Source organism: Bos javanicus, chromosome 1, assembly GCF_032452875.1.
Source record: "Bos javanicus breed banteng chromosome 1, ARS-OSU_banteng_1.0, whole genome shotgun sequence".
Taxonomy (NCBI): domain Eukaryota; kingdom Metazoa; phylum Chordata; class Mammalia; order Artiodactyla; family Bovidae; genus Bos; species Bos javanicus.
This window is the reverse complement of record NC_083868.1, coordinates 115563344-115588068: the sequence shown is the minus strand read 5'-3', so window position 1 is coordinate 115588068 and position 24725 is coordinate 115563344. Positions and strand designations below refer to the sequence as shown.

At 37.0% G+C, this 24725-nt stretch overlaps 1 long non-coding RNA gene across 2 annotated transcripts in view; it reads left to right on the top strand.

The window, feature by feature from the left end:
* Positions 1-16079, top strand: part of LOC133248398 (uncharacterized) — a 63323-nt gene extending 47244 nt beyond the window's left edge. Inside the window, exons 3-5 of one of the 2 annotated variants that reach the window (XR_009736699.1) lie at positions 10655-10733; positions 11636-11830; positions 12927-16079. This is a non-coding gene — a long non-coding RNA (uncharacterized LOC133248398). Of the gene's footprint in view, positions 1-10654; positions 10734-11635; positions 12056-12926 lie in introns of those variants that run through there. The other variant, XR_009736697.1, reaches the window with a different exon arrangement.
* Positions 16080-24725: the final 8646 nt, after the last annotated feature.

Here is a 24725-nt window from a genome sequence, read left to right as displayed (position 1 = left end):
GCAGTCCTATGACAGTGGTATATTAGTTCTACTTTGCTGATGAGAAATCTAATATTCAGAGAGATACTGAAAGAAAGGGATCTTCCAACTAAGCCAAAAAAAAAAAAAAGGCTTTATAATGCTTTCCCATTGCCTACATGGGTCTGTCAGACAGATTTCATACTGAGAAACATGGAGGGGTATTTAGAAGAACAGTGAAACGTCTTTGGAAGCAAAAAATGACCTGATGGCAGCCTTCTGGGTTGAGGTGCATAGAATGACTAGATTTCAACCCTACCCCAGTACCACCACCGCACGACCTTGACAAGTAGGCTTGACAAACTATTGGTCAGTGCCTAAGCCAATATCTACCTACTTCCCAATTTCATGCGGAGCTGGTGCTGGGATACTCTTGAACCGATATTGGACCGCCCGTCTGCCACCAGTACTTGATTTCTTTACCTTCCAACCTTTGCCTAATTTCATTGCTTTCTGCTTCTTCTTTCCCTGTAAGTTCTCAGGACTCGAAAATGGTCATTTGTCTTAGCTATGTTTATTTCCATGATTGCTGCACTTGAATATTTTCTCAGTCGTAGCTAAAGTTTTGCACATTTTCTACCGCAGCGCACCAGGCTTCCCTGTCCTTCACCATCTCCCAGAGTTTGAATTTCTATTATGCTCCTTTTTGCATTGCAAGAAGGAAAGATCATTTAAATCATATTTTAGTGCAGACTCACTGTTGACTCTTTATAATAATCACATTCTCAGCAATCAACAGTGGTGTCACATTTCAAAAGCTTTGGAATTATTTTGCTTGTTATGATTCAGATTCACTTTTTTGGAATCTTATCTAAAGTTAAACCACTTCCATTATAGATGTGAGTTAGATCTCTTGGTCTTGAAGATCCCCTGGAGGAGGGCATGGCAACCCACTCCAGTATTCTTATCTGGAGAATTCCATGGACAGAGGAGTCTGGCAGGCTGCAGTCCATAGGGTCATAAAAAGTCAGACGCCACTGAGCCCTGACCACTGAAGACATCATTACCTGTGAAGAATAATATTTTAGATGTTCTTACTAGTCCCTAATGCATTATTTCTGAACAGAAGTACTGGAATAATAATGCTTACCAAATCCCAATTTTGTTTTACCTGAAGAAACTAATTTTTTCTTTTAATTTTTTAATCATCCATGATTGATGTCTGTTTTTTCCCTAATTACTCTCATTATAGCACTTACATTCAGAACATTTTAATCATGCTAGGAACCATTAGAATCTAGAGGGGGGAAATTGGCTTTTAACAGAGCATCACCTGACATTCCATAAAGATGTCTTGAAACATTAATTCCTGCAATGGAACAGAACCCATTGCAGCACAGGTGTCTGGAATAATTCTTTCCACCAGACCTGCAGATCACTAACAGTAGAGGCCTCTCTCACACACAAGTATCTATTTAGCTAGCTTAGTTTTTTACCTCCTTTTTTCAACTCAAACAAATTTTGTAGGAATTTGTTGTGTATCACACTTTATCTCATAAACAAAGTGCTATATTTTTGGACCAACAGCAAAGAGGCTATTAAAACATTTGAAACATATGCTGTAGACATCTGAACACATTCTGAAGTTGTAAGATATGCATTTCTTGTCGAGTATATGATGCTACCCTACCATATAGACACACTCTAAAAACGACCCTGTAAATCTTAATATTTTACTCTGTTGCATTGACTTTTATCATGGATGTCTTCTCTGTCTGAGAACAAAACAAATTAATGAAATAGATATTCTCATTTCACATAAAATCACAGTGTCGGGTGAGTTCTGTTCTGTCTTGTTGCAACAAAAATTTGAAGCGACAGATGGAGCAGCATTACAGCCCTTGGATGGACCAGTGTTACAGCTCTTGGATGGGCCAGCATTACAGCTCCATGATACAGTTCAGTTTTATTTAGAAAGTAAAGGAAAATACACCCTCGAGGCAGGAGGGAATGCCGACCCAAAAGACCGAAGAGAAGAGAGGTCCCCCCAGACCAATTTTGGCTCCTCCTTTTATGTTTTCTCACCTCCCCCTGGGCCTGCCCTATGTAAATTGGGCTATCCAGGAGTGCTGTTTGTTTTACCTGAGGTCTTCACTCTGGTCCTCTGACCTTTCTTTGTTCTATTTTTGCGGGCTTTTCCCTCCCTTATCTTTTAGCCACTGCAACTCTGGACTCCTTTTTCCTATTCTAACTACCTAACAATAGTGGTAAGGTGAATCATCATACAAAGATATTATTTATAAGACTTCTGATTTGTTCAGATGAATGGATTCCAAATAATAAGAGTAGTCATGAAAATAATATTAATTAATATTCTGAAGCCCAAAGAGAATTTACTTGGGTGTTTAAAAAATTAAAACAATGCTCTGTATTATACTTCTGTATCTGTTGGGTTTAGTTTTCACCAAAAGTGTCTACCACAGTCCACTCTTGTATCTTAGTTTAGTGACTTGGAATAGGAAGAAGGTGAAAGTAGTGGGAGATGAGAACAACACTGGCAAGAAATTTTTAAATCTAATAGATAGAAACCTTTTAATTTTGAAAATCATGCTCAAGATCAGAATGTTTTCACTGTGAAAAAAAGAAACAACTTCGGTCAAGCTTTGTATGGCATTCAATATATTTCCATGATGCAGTTTGTTTCAGGGCAACTTTATTGTTTGTTTTTATTTTAGTTTTTGGTTCCTGATACTTAAATTTTTGAACCTAGGATTGTATATTGAATCTCAACAGTGTTAAACCATAAGATTTGGAGAAAATGTCAAGAGTAATCCAGTTCAGGTAGTTACTAAGATGGTTGCCTCTTTGCTAATAGACTATCCAGACACTGAAGTTTAACGTAATTCCGATTGTGCAATTGCAGAAGGAAATGGCAACCCTCTCCAGTATTCTTGCCTGGAGAATCCCACAGACAGAGGAGCCTGGCAGACCACAGTCCACGGGGTCACAAAGATTTGGGCACAACTGAGCAACTGAGCGCAGGCGTGCAATTATACAACTAGAAATCATTCATTGCCTAACAATTACATCCTGATGTCATGTCATAGCAAAGGTAAGGATACAAACTACAGATTGTCAAAGAGATTGAAAAACTTTAGGTAAAAATCACCATTATACACTCCAGCATAGCAAGATAAACTTGGATATTGAAATATTCAATAGTGAAGCAGCAGCAAAAACACCTTTAATAGCCCCCTAACACAGACCATTATTTTCGATTTCTCCATTGCCCTGTCTTTGCTGCCAATATTCCACCACTTAGTCAAGGTCATAAAATAAAGGGTTAATTCCAACCTTTGCTCAGTCTCCTAAGCAAGCAGGCACCTTTCTTTTTCAGCTGTTTCCCAGTTAGTCTGATCTCTATCACTTCTTTCTACGGGCATTTGAATAGGTTAGTTGTGTTTCCTGTGTATATTCCTTTTCACCACGGGAAAAATATTACTTGCTGATGCTGCATTGATATTTCCAATGGATAGATAGATAGGTAGGTAGGTAAGTAAGAAGGTAGATAGATAGATAAATGATAGTGATGAAATTCAGAGAAGATTGCCCCAAGACATGCTGCTCTAACTTGTGGATTATTTTGAGCTGAAACAATCAAAGCCCAAAAGACTCTGGAAGAAACTTTGAACTTCCTCCTTATTGCCTAAAAGAATTTAAGATAGGAGGCCTGCCCCAGAAGGAGCTATCACTGGAGATAACTAAGTATGAATTAGGTGTGGTTTCAGGGAGGAACCTAGCAAAGCCCATCTGATCAAAGTCCTCTCTGTGCCCCATTGTCTTTAAATAGCCCTGAAAACGTTTATTTACCAAACATTAACTTTTTAATCTTCCTGTGAATTACCTTACTTCCCTTTGAAGTCTCAGAACCCTTTCCTCCTTCTTGGTCCAGAATAGCAAAGATACCTCATTTTGCCTTTATCGTCTGTGGAATTCATACTAATGTAGATTCCATGTGCACATGCAATAAATTTGATTTTCTCCTGTTAATCTGCCTTATGTCATTTTAATTGCCAGCCAAAAGAACTACAAAGAAGAAAAGTTAAGAGTGAGAGAGATGATGGAGAAGTCATAGATTGATAGATACGGAGATAGACATTGTATTTTGCACCCCAATGTAAAATGTATTTTTACTGTGAATCATAAATGTTTTTTAAAATTTACCAAAATTGCATTTATACTCATACATATGTAGAGTTATTCATTTATCCACGTTGAGTACACTGATAATTAATTGAAAAAATAGTAAAATGGTCTCTATCTTAGAGGACCTAGCATTCTCTAAAGAGAAATTGATATGTATACAATTTTAGTATGACATACATAAATTCTGGAATGTAGATTACAGATAATTTCTGGGAATGTGGAAAAAGAAGTAATAGCAGTTTTTTAAGAGTCTCTTGTTGACTCACATACTTCATTCTTCTTCTGAGAAATCAATATGCTAACATTCAATTAAAATATTTTTGAGATGCTAGTCCCATGTCTGTTTTTTTCTCTTCTTTAAATAGTGCATGTTGCTGCTGCTGCTGCTAAGTCACTCCAGTCGTGTCCGACTCTGTGCAACCCCATAGCCGGCAGCCCACCAGGCTCCACCGTCCCTGGGATTCTCCAAGTGCATAGTTACTGGCAAATAATGGTGCTACAATATGAAATACTGTGTGGTGAGGTTGTGAAAATAGTAAATTCTTTCAACAAGGTTAAACTATTTTCAAATGATATTTAGCCTCATACTTGAGAAAAATTGTATTTATTTTGAGGAAGAAATGACTGGAAAAAAATTTACCTACATAAAGTTCTCCTTTATATGAAATGAGAAAACCTGGTCACAGTAAATCATCTGTCCTAATCTTTTCTCATATTATTAAAATAATATGCAAACATACTGCAGCATAATATAAAATTTTAACAGTAATGTACATAAGAAATTTCATATTGATAAATATTGATGCCGTAAAAAATGTCAGTGAGTCAAAAGTATTTGGTAAATATAGCAGATTTAAAATAATAGGGACTAGAATTATATTTCAGAGAAAGCAGTGGCACCCCACTCCAGTACTCTTGCCTGGAAAACCCCATGGACAGAGATGCACGGTAGGCTGCAGCCCATGGGGTCGCTAAGACACGACTCAGCGACTTCACTTTCCCTTTTCACTTTCATGCATTGGAGAAGGAAATGGTAACCCACTCCAATGTTCTTGCCTGGAGAATCCCAGGGACGGGGGAGTCTGGTGGGGTGCCGTCTATGGGGTCGCAGAGAGTGGGACACGACTGAAGCGACTTAGCAGCAGCAACAGCAGAATTATATTTTAATTTTTCTTTCCCTGAAATGCAATGTACTTTGGGTTGATTGGATCTACATTAAGTGCCAAATAGAGAAATAGTTTTATAAGAGGATTTAAAAAACACTTGCGAGTCTCTTGGACATAGCAAAAATTAGAATTCCAGTCAGAGTAAAAAGAACACAGCAGAGTGTCCTGCAAATGTAACCAAAACATGCTACCAATCTTTAAATAGAGTGCTTTCTTGAAACCTCATTAAACATACCCTGAATGAGTAACCTGTCTGTCCCCTTGGATTCTTAGTACATGCTTTTTGGAGAAGTAGTATTTATTCTTTCTCCAGCTCTAATTAATTTCTGTCATTATTCTTCATTTGGAGTCCATTAGAAGTTTCTATGTGGTCTGGTTCCAATGCACAATTTTAAAGTTAAGGAGCTTTTCTGGACAGTTAAATGTACATGTACACTGTGCTTCCCTACACTGTTGCATCAACTGGAGCATGTTTGCTATGTCGTGCTGCATGGAGTTTTTGTGCAACCTATTTCCAATGGGTAATAATGTTATAAAGTCATGGGAAACAGTTTGCTTTATTTTTGAAGTCCAAAGTCCAATCCTCTAAAGTTTATGCCCATATTAGGAGGCTGACTGAATGACCAAAAAAAAAAAGGAAGGACTTTCTATTTTATTTAGCTTTCTGAAACAGCTTAAAATTTTATTACTTAACAATTTCAATATATTACATTTATATTAATAACAATTATAAACCATGGTAATAAAATCTCCAGGTCACTAGTTTTTCTAGCAAAAAGTCTAGATTTTTCTACTGAGAATCTTGGGTTTCTCATTATAAATACTGTGTGTCTGTGTGTCTGTTTGTGTGAGTGTGTGATAAACTATGAGAATTTCTATATGATCAACATAAACTGGCTTTATATATTGAAAATATCTATTTATTTCCTTGAGAATTTTTTCTTTCAAGATTATGTGGTACTTTAAAATACAATCAATTTGTCTTTATTCTTATATCTCCTCTGGTATATGATATATGGTTAATTCATCCAGAGCAAGAAATGTATATAAGGATTTATACTCACTAAGACTTATCTCATACACTAATTACATTTGATTCTCTCAATAACCATTTGAATTAAACATAGCATGAAATATTTCTGTTGTCAATTTACAGATAAGAAAACTGAAGCCTAAATCCGTGAAGCTATTTGCTTAAGAATGCTGACCTTAAAAACAAAACAGTCAATTCTTTTATTAATATCAGCAAAAATATTTTGTTTAGGAATAGCAGAGAATCACAATTCATTACAAGCAAGTTATGGCAAAAACCACAGGCAAGTCCAAGAAACAAAGATGAGGAACATTATTTTATAGAAAAAAAGGAGGAAGTTGAGAGGGATTGTTTCAAACAGAAGCTCACTGGAGAAAAGTGAGAATGCAGCATAATGACAGTTTCTCATTGGCCAAGTTGCTGGGGTAATTGATTTCTTATAGGAGATGCAATGTGCATCTGTCCCTCTTGAGACCTAAAATCAATGTTTCTTTTCTGATGATTCTTCTTTTGGGTCTGTAATTAACAATTCTTCCTATAATTGACTTCAATTGGTACTGCATGAGAGCTCCCCCTTCTGGCCTCCCAACTCTAATTAATGAGGTTTCCTTATTATAAATTTTCATAAGAGCATAGTAGTAACAGGCAGGGCATAAATGCATATATCATGACTCTAAATTCTCTGTTTTTCAAATTACCTGAATATGAGAAAAAGCAAAATTTCAACTGTGTTAGGATTCTGCAGAGACAGAATCAGTAAGAGATTCATAGATACGTATATAAGAAGATTTACTGTAAAAAAAGGTTCACGTAATTATAGAGGCTTAGAAATCCCAAGATCTGCCATTTGCAAGCTGGAGAACCAGGAGAGCTGGTGATGATGTAATTCAGTTCTTTTTGAAAGGCCTGAAAATGGGTAGCTGAGGTACAAGACCTTCTGAGTCAGAAGACCCAAGAACAAGGAGCACCAATGTTTGAGAGCAGCAGAGGGTGGTTGTTTCAGTTCAGAGAGAGAGAATTCACCCTTCTTTCACTTTGTTCTACCCAAGCCTTGAATGGATTGTAAGATGCCCATTTACATTGGTGAAGGCCATCTTTTTTATTTAGTCTTTTGATTCAAATGCTTATTTCATCCTGAAATCTGTTCACAAGCACACCCAGGAAATCCTAGCCCAGTCAAGTTGACACATAAAATTAACCATCACACCAGTATTCTTAGCATAGTCCATGACTGCTGACAATATGCAAAAATTCATTTTCTAAAAGCTTCATAACACCATATTTCTGCCCCGATAACTTAACCCTCCCTACCCCTCTACTTCTTCCCTCCACAGGCTACCTGCCTTAGTGTTTCTCTGTCCTGAGTCCAATTTCAGCAGGGTGTGGAAACATACAGTAGTGAAAAACCCTACAAAACTCAGTGGCGAGTTGAAACCTAGGGGGAATAATTTGATCAGGGAATGTTTATCTAGAAGGGCCCACTGTTGCTAGCACTGTGCCAGGTGCTTTCTATATTGTAATTCTCCTGTTACACACAACAATCTATGACTTGGGCATTTGCAACCCAACTCTAGAAAGATCTGAGATATTGAAGAGTAAAATTAATTGCTGCTAAAATTCCCTGAGGCAGGTAGGAGCCTGGGATAAATCCAACATCTATGTAGCCTGAAATCTAGGATCTTTCCTCTATACCAGTCTCTAAGGATATGCTTGCAAGGGTGTTTTTTTCTGAGATGAGTTTTCTGAAGAAAGTTTTTGAATTGTTGTTGTTATTTCGTTGACCTTTGTTCAAAGATATAGGAACAGCTATTGTTTTTTAAACAAGGAGTTTGCATCAGCTATTATTTTCACTTACCTAAGACCTGATGTATACAATGAACCTAGAACTTCCCCACTCAGATCATAGGAAAGGATTTTCTCTGAGAAGCAATGCAAAGTGTGATTATCAAACAGGACTGGATTGAAACCAAAAGCAGTTTTTATAACAATTGTCAAAGAAAGTCAAGGTTAAACTGCATAACATGATGTTGGTTTCTAGATTAGCTATACTCCATAGACAACATATTTAATTCATGACAGTTTTTGCAACCCAAGCAATAAGAAGAGAGCTTGCAAATCATGTACTGCTGGATAACGACAATCAGGAAAACAAAACAACAGTGTGAGAAGTGCTTGTTAAAATTTTAAGTAGATATCTGTCCCTTGAAAGAATTTGTTCACACACAGCCACCAAAATAACTTATTTTCTAATGTCCACACTAAGAGTTCATAAATCACTTTTTAAGAATGTAAATTATCTCTTCACTTCAGTAAAACTATTAATTCTTATATTTATTTATTTATTTGTAGCACATGATATTTCAGTTAGATACATCGAATCTAAAACAATGCAGTTAATTTAGAAATAGACTAGTGAGAAGTCAGTGAGATGGACTGGTCTGTAACCAATAGTGTTCACAAAGTAAATCAATATTCCCAAGTTTACAGGGAAATATACACAAGTAAATCTCATCTTATATATTTAGTTTATAAAATAAATCAATTATGCTTTTTTCAGTGTAGATGGACCTGTTGCAGTCCTTCTAATATAGCTGAGACAGGTTACAGTTTATCAAGACAGCAAGAATATTTATAGTCAAATTTTCTGGGTTATAATAAGTGTTAAATTTGAAGAACATTTAGACTATTAATTTCATTTTACTAATTGCTATAAAAGAATCCCCCTTCGCCCCTCTCTCCCAAAATATCATTCTCCTGTTTAAATTTCTAAGTAAATTTGAGAGATGTTTCTATACATGCAGTATTAAATTGTATACTGATAAAACAAAATATCAGAGAAAATGTTTTCTTCCACAGTGCAACTGGCTCAAAAAAAACAGACTAGATTGAGTACCAATCTTCAGAATGCTTGGAACTTTTATAGGACCCTTGAGGAATTGCCCTGGGTCAGATAATTCCTCCTGTTTAGTTAATTCCCTGGGAATTACGAACCTTCTTTTTGCTATAGAAGGAAATATTAACCCTTCAATGGGATGCTCTCAAGTCAAGGAATAAAACTGTGTTTTGTGATTAACCTTCATTTTTCAAGTGGCTGAAGGATTGAATAAATCTTTGAGATAAAGTAGTTTCCATCAAACATTTTAATCCACTAACAGATGGGAACTAAAAATAGCTCTGGCATAAAAGTTTTAGTGGAAAAGCCAAATAGAGAGGCATGTTCACCAACCACTTGAGAATCCCCCAAAGGCAATATTTGCCTGCCATAAGGGAGCAACCCTAATGTTAAAACTACTGGTGAAACAGAATTTTTCCATAAACTAAAGAAAGAGTACAAATATTTTAACAATTAACCATCAAAACATGTTTTCCAATTTAAGGTTTATAATAAATGAAGTATAATTGTAATGTTTTGGTATATAAACAAAAAAATTATTCTTATATATTTTTTAAAAAGGCATGGACTTGACAACTTCAAAAACAATGTTCGGAAAAAACAGTTAAAAGTTTGTAAAAATGTAAATTTCTACCTCACACAATACATATAAGAAAAATTGCAGATTTTAAAAGACAAAATCTTTTATAGGGGGAATAAAAGAACTAAATGTTAAACTTACATAAGAACCACATACCGGCAACCATAAAAGCAAAATGAACTAATAGGTATACATATCTATAACTTAGGGAAAATTTTTCTAAGATAACATAAATGCAAGTATTTATCATAAAAAATTAAATATTTGCTTTAAGAAATGATTCCTTAAACAAATTTAAGAGAAATTATAAATTGGACAGCAAAAGTAAAGCAAATATAAGGAAGAATTAATACTCAGACTATAAAGAGCTCTTACAATCAATATGAAAAGTCAACAACATAGAAAAATGAATGAAAAAAATACATATGGTAAATGAATGTATAAAAAAATTCTTTAATTTCTGGATGATAAGGGAGATAAATATTTTAAAAATTATTTTATATTTTTAATCCATTAGATTAGCAAAATATAATTTATAGTATTGTTAATATCCAGCATTGGAGAGAAAATGGATACATAAACTGTTTGTGGGAGTATTACTTGGGAATGCCTTTTTAGAAGGCAATTTAACTAGAATATTCTTATTTTAAACATTAATATCAGCATAGACTCCAGTGGTTATGATCACAGGAATCTATTCTAAAAATCTTTCTCATATGCATAAAAGTATATGTGTTAAGAATTAAATTATGGTATTATGCATGTATGTGTGTGTGTGTTAGTTGCTCAGTTATGTCTGACTCTTTGCGACCCCACAGACTGTAGCCTGCCAGGCTCCTCTGTCCATGGGATTCTCCAGGCAAGAAGACTGGAGTGGATTGCCATTGCCTTCTTCAGGTATTATGCATAATAGCAGACAAAATGTTGAAATATTTTAGATTCCTAGGTTCTACAGTCAGACAGCCTGTGATCCAATCAGGGTGCTTTGTGCACTAATATATGGCCTTTTATTTGATTCCTTGATTTATTCAATATTTCAGAGTTGTTATAAAGATTAAATAAGATTATTTAAGTAAAGGGTTTAGAACTCAGTAACAGAGACTATCCACTACCTATTATATCTTCATTTATTAATAGTATCAGAATCCTGGTTTTATAGGGACAGCAATATATTCAACTATAAAATGTATATATATATATACATATATGTGTGTATATATATATATATATATATATATAAATTTCCCAGCCTTCCTTACATCTAAGGATATTCAAGTGACATACTTCTAATCAGTATGATGTAAGCAAAAAAAAAAAAATCACTGAGTACATGTATTCATTTCCTAAGGTGTCGTAATAAACCACAAACTGGGAGGCTTACAACAATGCAAATTTATTTTCTCACAATTTCTAGAAGATAAAAGTCCAAGATCAAATTGTTGGTAGAGTTGGTTTCTTCTGAGGCCTCTTTCTTTGGCTTATAGATGGTCACTTTCTCCTTGGATCTTCACACGGTCTTTTTCTGTGTGTGTCTGTGTCCTAATCTTCTCTTTGTATAAAGATACCAGTCACATTAGCTTAGAGCCCATTAAAATAACCTCATTTTGACCTAATTACCTCTTCAAAGACCCTATCTCTAAATACTGTCACGTTCTGAAATACTAGGAATTAGGAATACAAAATACAAATTGGGAGGGGGTGACACAATTCAGTGCATAACAGTACAGTTTGCAAGAAAGCACTTTAACAGGGGCATAAGCTTTATTTGTGTGTTGTATTTTTTTCCTTCATTTGACCAGGAATGTGGATGAGAAGCTGCAGCTGGAATAGCCATTTTGTGATCTGGAAGGGAAAACCAGGAGAATCTCAGAATCCCTGACCCTGATCTGCTAAGAATTCAGTAACATCATCAACTAACCCCAACTCTGAGCATCTTGATAATTGTATGGTGGAAGAGGAAAGTTAGAGCTTATTATTTAGAATTTCTGCTACAGGTAACTGAACCCAAATCCACTTTGATGAGTAATGTTCAATGAATTCCAATTCCAAATAATTATAATTAAAATTCAAGAAAAAAGGAAACCTAAATGTTTACCAATAAGGGAGTGTTTTGAAAAAATAAGGTGATCTACATTATGAAATATTTTGCAATCACTGAAGAAAAATATGAAGAAGATAGATACAACTAACAAGTAAAACTTTCCAAGAGCTGTTATGAAGTGAAAAAAAAATGAAGTTGCAGAAAACAGACACATTTGGTTTTAAATTATACATAAGCATGTATGTATATAAATGCATTAAACTTCTATGGGGATACAGAACTGCATTATTTAAACCTTTAATAAGAAATATTTATTGATGCATTATAAATAAAATAAAAAGGAAAATATGCTTTGTGAAATTATTCAGATTACTACCTTTCCTTGCAAACGTGTACAGTTTACACACAATGCTTCAATTAAAATTTTTGAATTACAAAAATCAAACCATATCTTAAGTTACTAATTGATCCAAAAAAGACATAAAATTTCCTAGAAATATCCAAAACTTTGACTTTGTTGGGGAAGATGCCACACACCAATTTATAACAAGTATTTTATGAATAAATTTATAATTCAAATTGGTTTTCTGTGAAGGACAAATCTAATTTAACAAGTTATAAATGTTGTATTAAATTACGTTGAGAACTCCACTAACAGCATGACAGTGTTAAGTGCATTGCTGACACATTCGCCAAAGAACCTGGTAAAATAAAAATTTTAGAGAAACAACTATTTAGAGTCTTTGGAAATGACCCTAAGGGTATACAGCAAATGAAGAAACACTCATTCAAGAAAATCTACTAAAACTCACTAAGAACAATGAGAATCTATAGCATTTGAAACAAGATGGGTTTCCTTTTCCTATCTCAGATCAGTGAAAGAGAAATACCCTTGAGAACACAGGGTTTCCCTCTCTTCCCAGCTTCTAGTTAGAAGTTTATATTCCTAACGGGGCAAGGTGTCAGCATTCACATCCTACCTCCAGTTATCTGTTGTTGAGGCAACCCCTATCAAAACCCAATCCTTTTTTTTTTTTTTTTTTTTGCAGAAATGGGCAAATGCTAAAATTCACATTCAAGGGAACCCTGAATAGCAATAACATCTTTGAAAAAGAACAAAACTGAAAGACTCACACTTCCTGATTTCAGAATGTATTAAAAAGCTAAAGTAATCAAAATTTGTGGTTCTGGCATAGAATAGACAAATAGACAAGTAGAATTGAGAATATAAAAATAAACTCACCTCTGTGGTCAATTGATTTTTGACAAGGATGAGGAGACCATTCGACAGGGAAAGAACAGTCTTTGAAGAAAGTTTTCCGGAAAACATCAACATGTAAAAGAATGAAATTGGACCTTTGCCATGCACATATACAAAAAAAATTTTTTAAAGAAAACAGAAATTAAACTTGATTAGAAGTTCATCAAAGAGCATCAAAGGGCACTATCAAGAGAGTGAAAAGACAAGAAGTTCAACAAATGGTGCTGGAGTAACTGGACATCCACATGCAAAAAAAATGAATCTAGACAAAGGTCTTACACCCTTCACAAAACTTAACTCAAAAGGATCACAAACCTAAATGTAAAATGCAAAACTATATAAAACTGCTAGAAGATACTGTAGAAGAAAATCTAGATGACCTTTTTTATGGCAATGTTTAAGCACAACACCAGTGGCACAATCCATGAAAAAAAAATTTGACAAATCAAACTTCATTGAAACTAAAAATTTCTGCTCTTCAGAAGATGATGTCAAGTGAATAAGAAGACAAGATAAACTGAGAGAGACTATTTGCAAAAATGCACCTGATAAAGGACTGTTATCCAAAATTCACAAAACTCTTAAAACTCAACAATAATCAAATTCAATAATAAGGAAACAAACAACTTGATTTAAAAATGAACCTTAACAGACCAAAGAAGAAATGCAGATTCCATATAAGCTTGTGGAAAGATGGTCCACATTATATGCCAATGAAAGTGAAAGTGAAGTCGCTCAGTCGTGTCCGACTCTTTGCGACCCCATGGGCTGTAGCCTATCAGGCTCCTCCATCCATGGGATTTCCAGGCAAAAGTGCTGGAGTGGATTGCCATTTCCTTCTCCAGGGGATTTTCCCGACCCAGGAATCAAACTCGGGTCTCCAGCATTGCAGGCAGATGCTTTACCATCTGTGCCACCAGGGAAGCTTATATGCCAGTAGGGAAATGCAAATTAAAACAGTGATATATCACTACACATCTATTAGGATGGTCAAAATCCAGAACACTCACTATAACAAATGCTAGCAAGAATGTAGAGCATAGGAATGCTCATTCATTACTCTTGTGAAAGCAAAAATAGTACAGCCACTTTGGTAGACTATTTGGTTGTTTCTTACAGAATTACACATACTCTTACTAGATTATCCAACAATCCACTCCTAGGCATTATCCAAAGAAGTTGAAAACTTCTGTCCACACAGAACCTGCACACAGATGATTATAGTAGCCTTATTCATACCTGCCAAAATTTCAAAGCAACCATAAGTCCTTCAGTAGGTGAATGAATAGACAAACAGTGGTCCATCCAGACAGTGCAACATTATTCAGCACTGCAAATAAGTGGGCCATCAAGTCATGACAAACATGCAGGAAACTTGAAGTCAATCTGAAAAGGCTACATACTACATGATTCCAACTCTATGACACTCTGGAAAAGGCAAAACTATGGGGACAATAAAAAGATCAGTGGTTGCCAAAGGTTGTGGGGAGGGTGGGATGAATACGTAGAGCACATGGAAGTTTTAGGACAGTGAAAACGCTTTGTATGATACCATAATGGCAGATATGTGTTGTTATAGACTTGTCTAAATCCATAGAATGTATAAGGAGAACAGTGAATGGCAGAAAAAGCTATGATCTTTACGTGATGATGTAATATTAATGTAGATTTATCCATTGTCACTAATGTACCACTCTCGTGGGGGATACTGATGATGAGGGAGACTGTGTGATGTGAGGGCAGGAAATAAATGGAAAATCTCTGTACCTTCCCCTCAGTTTTACTGTCAACCTAAAACTGCTCTAAAAAAATAAAGTCTAAATTAAAAAAAAAAAAAAAAAGACAGCCCACAGAATGGGAGAAAATATTTGTAAGTCATACATCTAATACACAATTGGGGGTACAGAATCAGTGGTACAGAACCTGCTTACCAATGCAGAAGACATGGGTTCGATTCCTGATCCGGGAAGATCCCACATGCCTCAGAGCAATAAGCCTGTGCACCACAACTGCTGAGCATGGGCTCTAGAGCCCTGGAGCCACAACTACTGAGCACACGTGCCACAGCTACTGCAACCCATGTACCCCAGAGCTTGTGCTTTGCAACAAGAGAAACCACCACAGTGAGAAGCCCGCACACTGCAACTAGAAAATAGCCCCCCACTCACTGCAACTAGCGGAGGCGGCAATGGCACCCCACTCCAGTACTCTTGCCTGGAAAAATCCCATGGATGGAGGAGCCTGGTGGGCTGCAGTCCATGGGGTCGCTAGGAGTCGGACACAACTGAGCAACTTCACTTTCACTTTTCACTTTTATGCACTGGAGAAGGAAATGGCAACCCACTCCAGTGTTCTTGCCTGGAGAATTCCAGGGACAGGGGAGCCTGGTGGGCTGCCATCTATGGGGTCACACAGAGTCGGACACGACTGAAGCGACTTAGCAGCAGCAGCAGCAGCATGCTGATGTTTTGGGGTTTTTTTTCTTTTTGAATTTCTAAAGCCAAAATATATATTCTACAATTGATGTGAAGATTTAATATGGTAAAGTTTAATTTGCTTTGGTTTCCTTTCTATAAAGTGGCTGAACATTTTCTAACACCATACGCAAAAATAAACTCAAAATGGATTAAAGATCTCAACGTAAGGCCAGAAACTATAAAACTCCTAGAGGAGAACATAGGCAAAACACTCTCCGACATACATCACAGCAGGATCCTCTATGACCCACCTCCCAGAATATTGGAAATAAAAGTAAAAATAAACAAATGGGACCTAATTAAACTTAAAAGCTTCTGCACAACAAAGGAAACTATTAGCAAGGTGAAAAGGCAGCCTTCAGAATGGGAGAAAATAATAGCAAATGAAGCAACTGACAAACAACTAATCTCAAAGATATACAAGCAACTCCTACAGCTCAACTCCAGAAAAATAAATGACCCAATCAAAAAATGGGCCAAAGAACTAAATAGACATTTCTCCAAAGAAGACATACAGATGGCTAACAAACACATGAAAAGATGCTCAACATCACTCATTATCAGAGAAATGCAAATCAAAACCACTATGAGGTACCATTTCACGCCAGTCAGAATGGCTGCCATCCAAAAGTCTACAAGCAATAAATGCTGGAGAGGGTGTGGAGAAAAGGGAACTCTCTTACACTGTTGGTAGGAATGCAAACTAGTACAGCCACTATGGAGAACAGTGTGGAGATTCCTTAAAAAACTGGAAATAGAACTGCCTTATGATCCAGCAATCCCACTGCTGGGCATACACACTGAGGAAACCAGAAGGGAAAGAGACACGTGTACCCCAATGTTCATCGCAGCACTGTTTATAATAGCCAGGACATGGAAGCAACCTAGATGCCCATCAGCAGATGAATGGATAAAGAAAGCAGTGGTACATATACACAATGGAGTATTACTCAGCCATTAAAAAGAATACATTTGAATCAATTCTAATGAGGTGGATGAAACTGGAGCCTATTATACAGAGTGAAGTAAGCCAGAAAGAAAAACACCAATACAGTATATTAACGCATATATATGGAATTTAGAAAGATGGTAACAATAACCCTGTGTACGAGACAGCAAAAGAGACACTGATGTATAGAACAGTCTTATGGACTCTGTGGGAGAGGGAGAGGATGGGAAGATCTGGGAGAATGACATGGAAACATGTATAATATCATGTATGAATCGAGTCACCAGTCCAGGTTCAATGCACGATACTGGATGCTTGGGGCTGGTGCACTGGGACGACCCAGAGGGAGGGTATGGGGAGGGAGGAGGGAGGAGGGTACAGGATGGGGAACACAGGTATACCTGTGGCGGATTCATTTCGATATTTGGCAAAACTAATACAATATTGTAAAGTTTAAAAATAAAATAAAATTAAAAAAAAAAATAAATCAGTTGTGCATCTTACAAACCATGCTATTTTATAATTGAAGGGAGATGGTATATGAACTCCATACAAAAGTAAAAACTAATGTCCTTCCTGAAAGATTCTTTTGGTTCCTATTTCAGTTCATTTGACAAGCTGGCTTTTCCCCTAGAAGGAAGTTTCATTTGTCTACTTTTATAATCATAATGGTACTTTGTGAGTGCCCAGGTCAAGGTTTGCTGAACCCAGTTTTCCACTTTGTCTTTAAGTACTGTTTTACATGTATGTGCCCAAGGCTTTCTCACCAACTTGCCACCAGCCAAGTGAAGAAATTCTTCAAGCTGGTGGCAGCTGAATGCTGTATACTTTTTGGCTTCACTTCAAGCCCCTAGAGAACTGAGTGTGATATTTGGATAATATCAATACTGAAACCTGTCCCAGACCTCAGCAAAAGTGCAAAATGGGTTAAATTTGCATTAGTTGCTGCTGCTGCTGCTGCTGCGTCATTTCAGTCGTGTCCGACTCTGTGCGACCCCATAGACGGCAGCCCACCAGGCTCCCCCATCCCTGGGATTCTCCAGGCAAGAATACTGGAGTGGGTTGCCATTTCCTTCTCCAATGCATGAAAGTGAAAAGTGAAAGTGAAGTCGCTGAGTCGTGTCCAATTCTTAGCGACCCCATGAACTGCAGCCTACCAGGCTCCTCCATCCATGGGATTTTCCAGGCAAGAGTACTGGAGTGGAATGCCATTGCCTTCTCCAGCATTAGTTGCTAGGCACACTCTAACAGATAAAGGTAACTATCCATTCTTTCCTCCTTAAAGCCCTTAGCTGTCCCTGCAGCTCCTTGAAGTGGGTAGCTATCTTCTCCCCTCAGGGAAAGATTCTAATCTTCAAATTTCCTCTCAGAGTTCTCTCATCTGTAATTATTCCTTTAGAGACTCTTCCAAACTTTCAGACATTACAAAAAAGACCTCTGACAATGTGTTAACACTAATATATGAATACAGGGGTCAGCAAACTACTGCTATGGGTCAAACCAGCTTGCTGCTTGTCTTTGTAAATAAAGTTTTATTGGCATGCACCCACACCCATTTGTTTAGTATCATCCATGATTGCTTTGGGTCTGCTATGGCAAGCAGTCAGTTGAGTATTTGCTACAGAGACCACATAGCCCAAAATGTCTGAAAGATTAACTATCTGGCCTTTTATATAAAGGTTTCCTGACTAGTCTTTTAATTACCATTTGTGGTGGGATCTAGGAATAACTGAAGAGGTAATCGATGAATGGGTCCTACTGCATAACAAAGGTGGCTTCTATATTCTACCTCACTCTTGTTTACAAAGGCCTTGTAGAAACAACTCATTAAGCAAAGATTGTGATAATAATGTTGAGATAGAGCTTATGAAATAGAAAATGCTGAAAGCAAAGGCAGCCAGTCACCAAGACACCTTACCGATATGCTACACTTAGGACTGAGATTGAGAAATATTGGTCACATTGTAGCAAGATTAGGTGAATTTCATAAATGTTACTTTCTAAATAGTTTATGCATATCCAGATAATGATCATCTAGTGGTGTACTTTTTTCTTTCACTTTTTTCATTTTCAATAACTTTATTGTTTTCTTTCTAACTTTACAAAAGATACATGTTCATTGCAGACAACTAGAAATGCATAAACCTGTGAAGTAAAAATTAACAATCATCCTTTACCCGCACCCTCCAGAGATAACTGTCATTCGTGTTTTGATGTATTTCCTCCCAATGTTTACATATTTTTTAACTGAAGTGGAATTGATTTATCTAGTTACCATATATCACCATACAAAGATATTACAATATAATTGACTGTATCCCCCATGCTGTATATTTTATCCCCATGACTCCTTTATTTTGTAACTTCAAGTTTATACCAGTTAATCTCCCTCACCTATTTCAGTCATCCCACCAATTCTCTTTCCTCTGGCAACCACCTGTTCATTCTTTGCATCTATGAGTCTGTTCTGTTCTGTTCTGTTCCTTAATTTGTTTTGTTTCTCAGATTCAACATATAAATCATATGGTGTTTGTTTTTCTCTATTTGACTTATTTCACTTAGCATAATACCCTCTAAGTCTATCCATGTTGTCAAAAATGGCAAGATTTCATTCTTTTGTATGGCAGTCCATTCTATGTATACCACACCTTCTTTATTCATCCATCTACTGATGGGCACTTGGGTTGTTTCCATATCTTGGCTATTGTGAATAGTACTGCAGTGAACATAAAGGTTCATCTATCTTTTTGAATTAATGTTTTTGTTTTCTTCAAATATTTATCCAGAAATGGAACTGATGCATCATATGGTAATTCTATTTCTAATTTTTTGAGGAAACTTCATACTGATTTCCATATTGACTTCACTAATTTACATTCACAGCAACAGTGCACAAGTATTCCCTTTTCTCCACTTCCTCACCAGCATTTGCTATTCTTTGTTATTTTGATACTAGTCATTCTGACAGATGTGAAGGGTTGTCTCATTGTGGTTTTGATTTGCATTTCCCTGATAGTTATGTTGAGTATCTTTTCATGTGTCTGTTGGCCATCTGTATGACTTCTTTGGGAAAACGTCTATTCCAAAGAAGAAAAAATGAGTGGTCCTTTGCCCATTTTCTGATTCCGTTGCTCATTTTTTTTTTATGTTGAGTTGTATGACTCCTTTGTATATTTTGATTATTGACCTCTATCAGATATATCATTTGGAAATATTTTATCCCATTCAATAGGCTGCTGTTTCATCTTGCTGATAATTTCCTTCACTGTGCAAAAGCTTTTTAACTTGATATGGTCCCATTTGTTTATTTTTTATTTTGTTTCCCTTGCCTAGTGAGACACATCTTAAAAAATATCGCTAAGACCAATGTCAAAGAACCTACTGCCTGTTTTCTTCTATAAGTTTTATGATTTTAGATCTTACATCTAGATTTTAATCCATCTTAAGTTTATTTTTATATATGATAGGATGATATACTTTAGAATTCCACCTTAGTTTTATCAAAGACTACCGTAAGGCTTTGATGCCTGCTGATTAAACCTACAGATGAAAATTTCGATATCAACAGATAATATTCTGACTGAAAATAGAGTGATTTTAACAAGGGGTTGAAAAAAGGGGTTAACTCTATCCAGATGTCATCAAATAAGAATTTAATGAAAAGTTCTAACTGTGATACACAAAACCATTTGCACAGCTATACAATATGGCTTAGCTGTTTGGGTAGGAAATGAATTAGGTTTTAGCTGACAGTAGGGAAAATACCATGGACGGAGGAGCCTGGTATGCTGCAGTCCACGGGGTCGCTAAGAGTCGGACATGACTGAGCGACTTCACTTTCACTTTTCACTTTCATGCATTGGAGAAGGAAATGGCAACCCACTCCAGTGTTCTTGCCTGGAGAATCCCAGGGACGGGGGAGCCTGGTGGGCTGCCGTCTATGGGGTCGCACAGAGTCGGACACAACTGAAGCGACTTAGCAGCAGCAGCAGCAGCAGGCGATTCATGGGGTCGCCAAGAGCCGGACACGACTGAGCGACTGGACTGAACTGAACTGAACTGAACTGAAACTCGATATGATTTTGCTTTGTATAGCGATTGCCAAGGAGATTCAATTATATTATTATACATTAATCAGAAAACATGTCTAGAAGAAGGGTGGATACCTGTATACAACATACATATAGTGTGTTGTGCTATGTTGTGTTGAACACTAAACTTTCAGAGAAACTCAAAAATTGGAGTATGTCTAAAGGAAACCAGCTAGAATGATGAGAAGCCTGAAACTGTCACAAAATTAAGAGACAATTTAATCAAGTGTCTTCAAATGTTTGAGGGATGACCTAAAGTTTAACCTTGCCTGTAGCACTGATCTTTGGTTCAAGACTAAATAAACACACAAGCAACTAAAAGAATAAAGAAACAAACCATTATTTTGGACTCAAAAGAGAATTAGCTGAATTAGGTGTACCTTTGGTGGCTCAGAGGTTAAAGCATCTGCCTGCAATGCGGGAGACCTGGGTTCAGTCCCTGGGTCAGGAAGACCCCCTGGAGAAGGAAATGGCAACCCACTCCAGTATTCTTGCCTGGAGAATCCCATGGATGGAGGAGCCTGGTGGGCTACAGTCCATGGGGTTGCAAAGAGTTTAGACACGACTGAGTGACTTCAATTTCACTTTCACTTGTTATCATCAGGATGATAAAAGCAAGTCAGTGAACAGTCGTTTGGGGGTTGGAAGTTAAACTAAGTTTTACCTAAGATCCCTTCCCTAGAAAATTCTAAGATTCATAATTTTTTAGATTTCAGATGCTGTGCTGTCGTTGAGGTTTAAAGGAAATGCCTCACTATAAACACCTTGCCATGACATTTCCAACTCCTTCATAAACTGGCTCCCACCCACCTATCCACCCTTGTCTTCCAGTATGCCAGACCTGTGGGCTTCCTCAGTGGCTCAGTGATGCCTGCAATGCAGAAGATGCAGATTCAATCCCCGGGTCTGGAAGATCCACTCCCGTATTCTTACCTGGAAAAGCCCATGGACAGAGGACCCTGGCAGGCTACAGTCCACAGAGTCACAAAGAGTCAAAAACAACTGAAGTGCCTGAGCACACACGCATGCCAGACCTGCATCTTACAAAACTGAGGATACTTGATCATTTCTTACTTACAAAACCAGCAATTTCATATTGTTAAATCTAGTAATATAAATTTTCTTCAAGCATGCTTTAAATATTGCAGCATCTAGGCCTATATGGTTCCATTTCTTGAACACGAGATAACTTTCTAAGATACCTCTTCTACTTCTGCTTATCTAAAGACTACCTTTCTTTTAAAGTTCCATTTGTCCATTCACCCATGAAACCTTCTTTAGTGCTTCCAATAATCTGATTTTACCTAATTCTTCACATCTGTAGGGTTTTTTCACCCAAGACAAATGATACTGTTTTATATGGCTATTTGCCTTCTCATGTATAAGCCTTTGTTCTTATAAATGTCATACCCAGCTTACTCCTAGCTACTGTGTACTTTCCTACACATTAGCTCAACAGATAGCTGCTGCTAAAACCCCAGAAAGTCCCAACCACAATGCTTCTGTATCGAACTGCTTCTGAATGAAACAACATAATGAGTTAATTCGTCACAGATTCTCTGACCCATGACTCACTATGAGATGTGATTATTATACAGTTCTCATACTTTGCAGTTACCAGAGACAAAGCTGAGCATTTGTAGGTACATGCATATTAGGAAGGCTTTTGGCAGGTCTGTTACTAGGATTGTTTGTGCAGAATTATGAATTAAGCAGTCTGCCAAGGCAGATCTAATATTCTTTTCTGCTCAATGAAGTAAATCTTCAGTTTCTAAATTTACTTCCTTTTTCATCCCTTTCTCTCTCTGAAATTTGTTTCACAGGAACATTTTAATGCATTTATCTTTTTCCTTCAGCTTGTGAAATTACTCATCCCTGGGATGCGTAATTGAGAAGTGTCCTATTACACCCATGGGATTATAGGCTTTATGAATCACTCTGACATGAGAAAAATGTTTGTATAAGAAGTACTAGATTTATGTGAAAAGGGCACAAAGACTTTTAATAACCCTGGCTCTTGGTTTGGGCAGGTCTTCAATGGAGCATTTCTATACATGCAGCTTGCAAATTACACATGACTGGCAACATTTAAATGTGAAAACGCTTTTGTGTGGGCAGGTGCTTTTTAACTGAGAATTTATAGTGTACATTTTCATTGATTTCTCCTCCTCAGAAACCTAAGATTTTGACATGTTGGAAGGGAATGTCTTTAAAGCTCAGATCAGTGCATGGAAGAACTTTAAAACTGGAATTATGATTTGTGCAAGCATAGGGACATATGTGGTGTAGGAAAGAAATAATTTTATTTAAAGAAAAACTACTAGGAAGAGTTGCCTGAGAGTGAATGTGAAGTGCTCTGAACATCTTTCAGAAAGTCACAGCAACTTTTTAAAACTTGTACAGTTAGCTATATTCTGCTTGAAATCAGGGGTTTTATTAGGCAGAAGTTCTAGAGTCCTAAACTCATTTTGGTCAAGACATTGAGTATGTGTGTTTGTCTGTGTGTGTGGTCTTCATAATTTAATTTATATTCACTAAAATTAGTTTTAGGCTATTAAGAAAAATTTCTGAGAACACTGGTGGACTCTCATTAGTCAGGAACCACAGGAATTTCACTAAATGATTTGTAGTCTAGTGTACTTTCTTAAATGATATGGCTAATACTGGTGACTTGGAGCTTGGGGCCTAAGCAAAGTGTGGTTTGTGGTTAAAAACCCTAAGACTTCTAGTTTTCTAAAAGGTCTTCCTTTTTCTCTCTATCTTGTTTTTGAAGTGTTCCGACATATTGTATTTACTTTTCTTGAAAATATTTGTGTTTTCATGAAAATATCTGAAGTTCTTTCACATAAATGGAAAGGAACCATTGAATAAAATATCTGAGCTGCCACAGGGACTTGAGTCCCATTAACTCCAACTCCTTTATAATTCTAGAGAAATGAGACATAGTCCAAAGAAGTTGCGTCCAACCAAATTATTGAAAAGCTAGGCTCATGAAAAGTATGTCCATGCCTTCTCACCACTGCCCTTTTCCGTCTGTTATATCAAATACTTCTTTCCTGTTCTGGGATGAAGTCTTAGGCTGAAAGTATTGCTTTTCCAGCTACTGTTAGATATTAATGAATAGTGTCAATGCTTCCCAAGTGGTACTAGTGGTAAAGAGCTTGCCTGCCAATACAGGAGATATAGGAGACACGATTTCAATCCCTGGGTCAGGAAGTTCCCCGGAGGAAGGCATGGCAACCCACTCCAGCATTCTTGCCTGGGAAATCCCATGGACAGAGGAGCCTGGCTGGCTACAGTCTATGGGGTCACACAGAGTCGTACACAATTGGAGAGACTCAGCATGCATGCATTGTCTAATTTTTCATGGGCAGAGGAGCATGGCGGGCTACAGTCCATGGGGTCACACAGAATCGGACATGACTGGAGAGACTCAGCTTGCATACATGGTCTAATTTTTCAGCCATAGAAAGCTTAATATTAGGATTAGTCATTTTGGGCTGCCACAATAAAATGCCATAGATTGCATGGCTTAAACAATAGAAATTTGTTTCTCATAGTTCTAGAGACTGGAAAGTCTAGAATCAGGGTTCTGGGCAACTTGGCTCCTAGGTAGGTTCTCTTCCTGGATTACAGGTCGTCATCTTCTTGATGTGTACACAAGGCAGAGAGAAAGAAAGAGACCTCTTGCTCTCTTCTTCTAAGATCACCAACCCTATTGAATTAAGGCCCCCCCTTATGACCGCATTTAACCTGAATTATCTCCTAAAAGTCCTATCCTCCAATAAGCCACATTGTCACTTTGAGGGTTACAGCTCCAACAGGTAAATTTGCAGGCACAGTGGGAATGGGAGGCATAATGTTCATATCAATCCCGAAGCTTCACTCTTTTTGTCTAATTCATAGCTAAAGTTTTGGGAAGGGATCAGCTTTTCTCAGGTCTATTTGATTATTCTTCCTGGCTTTTGCATTCCTCTCCCATCACAAAACTGCTCCTCTTATCTGGGGAAGTGGGCACAGATAGGGGAAAAAAAAAAAAAAGAAGGGGAAGTGATATCATGCAATTCTCA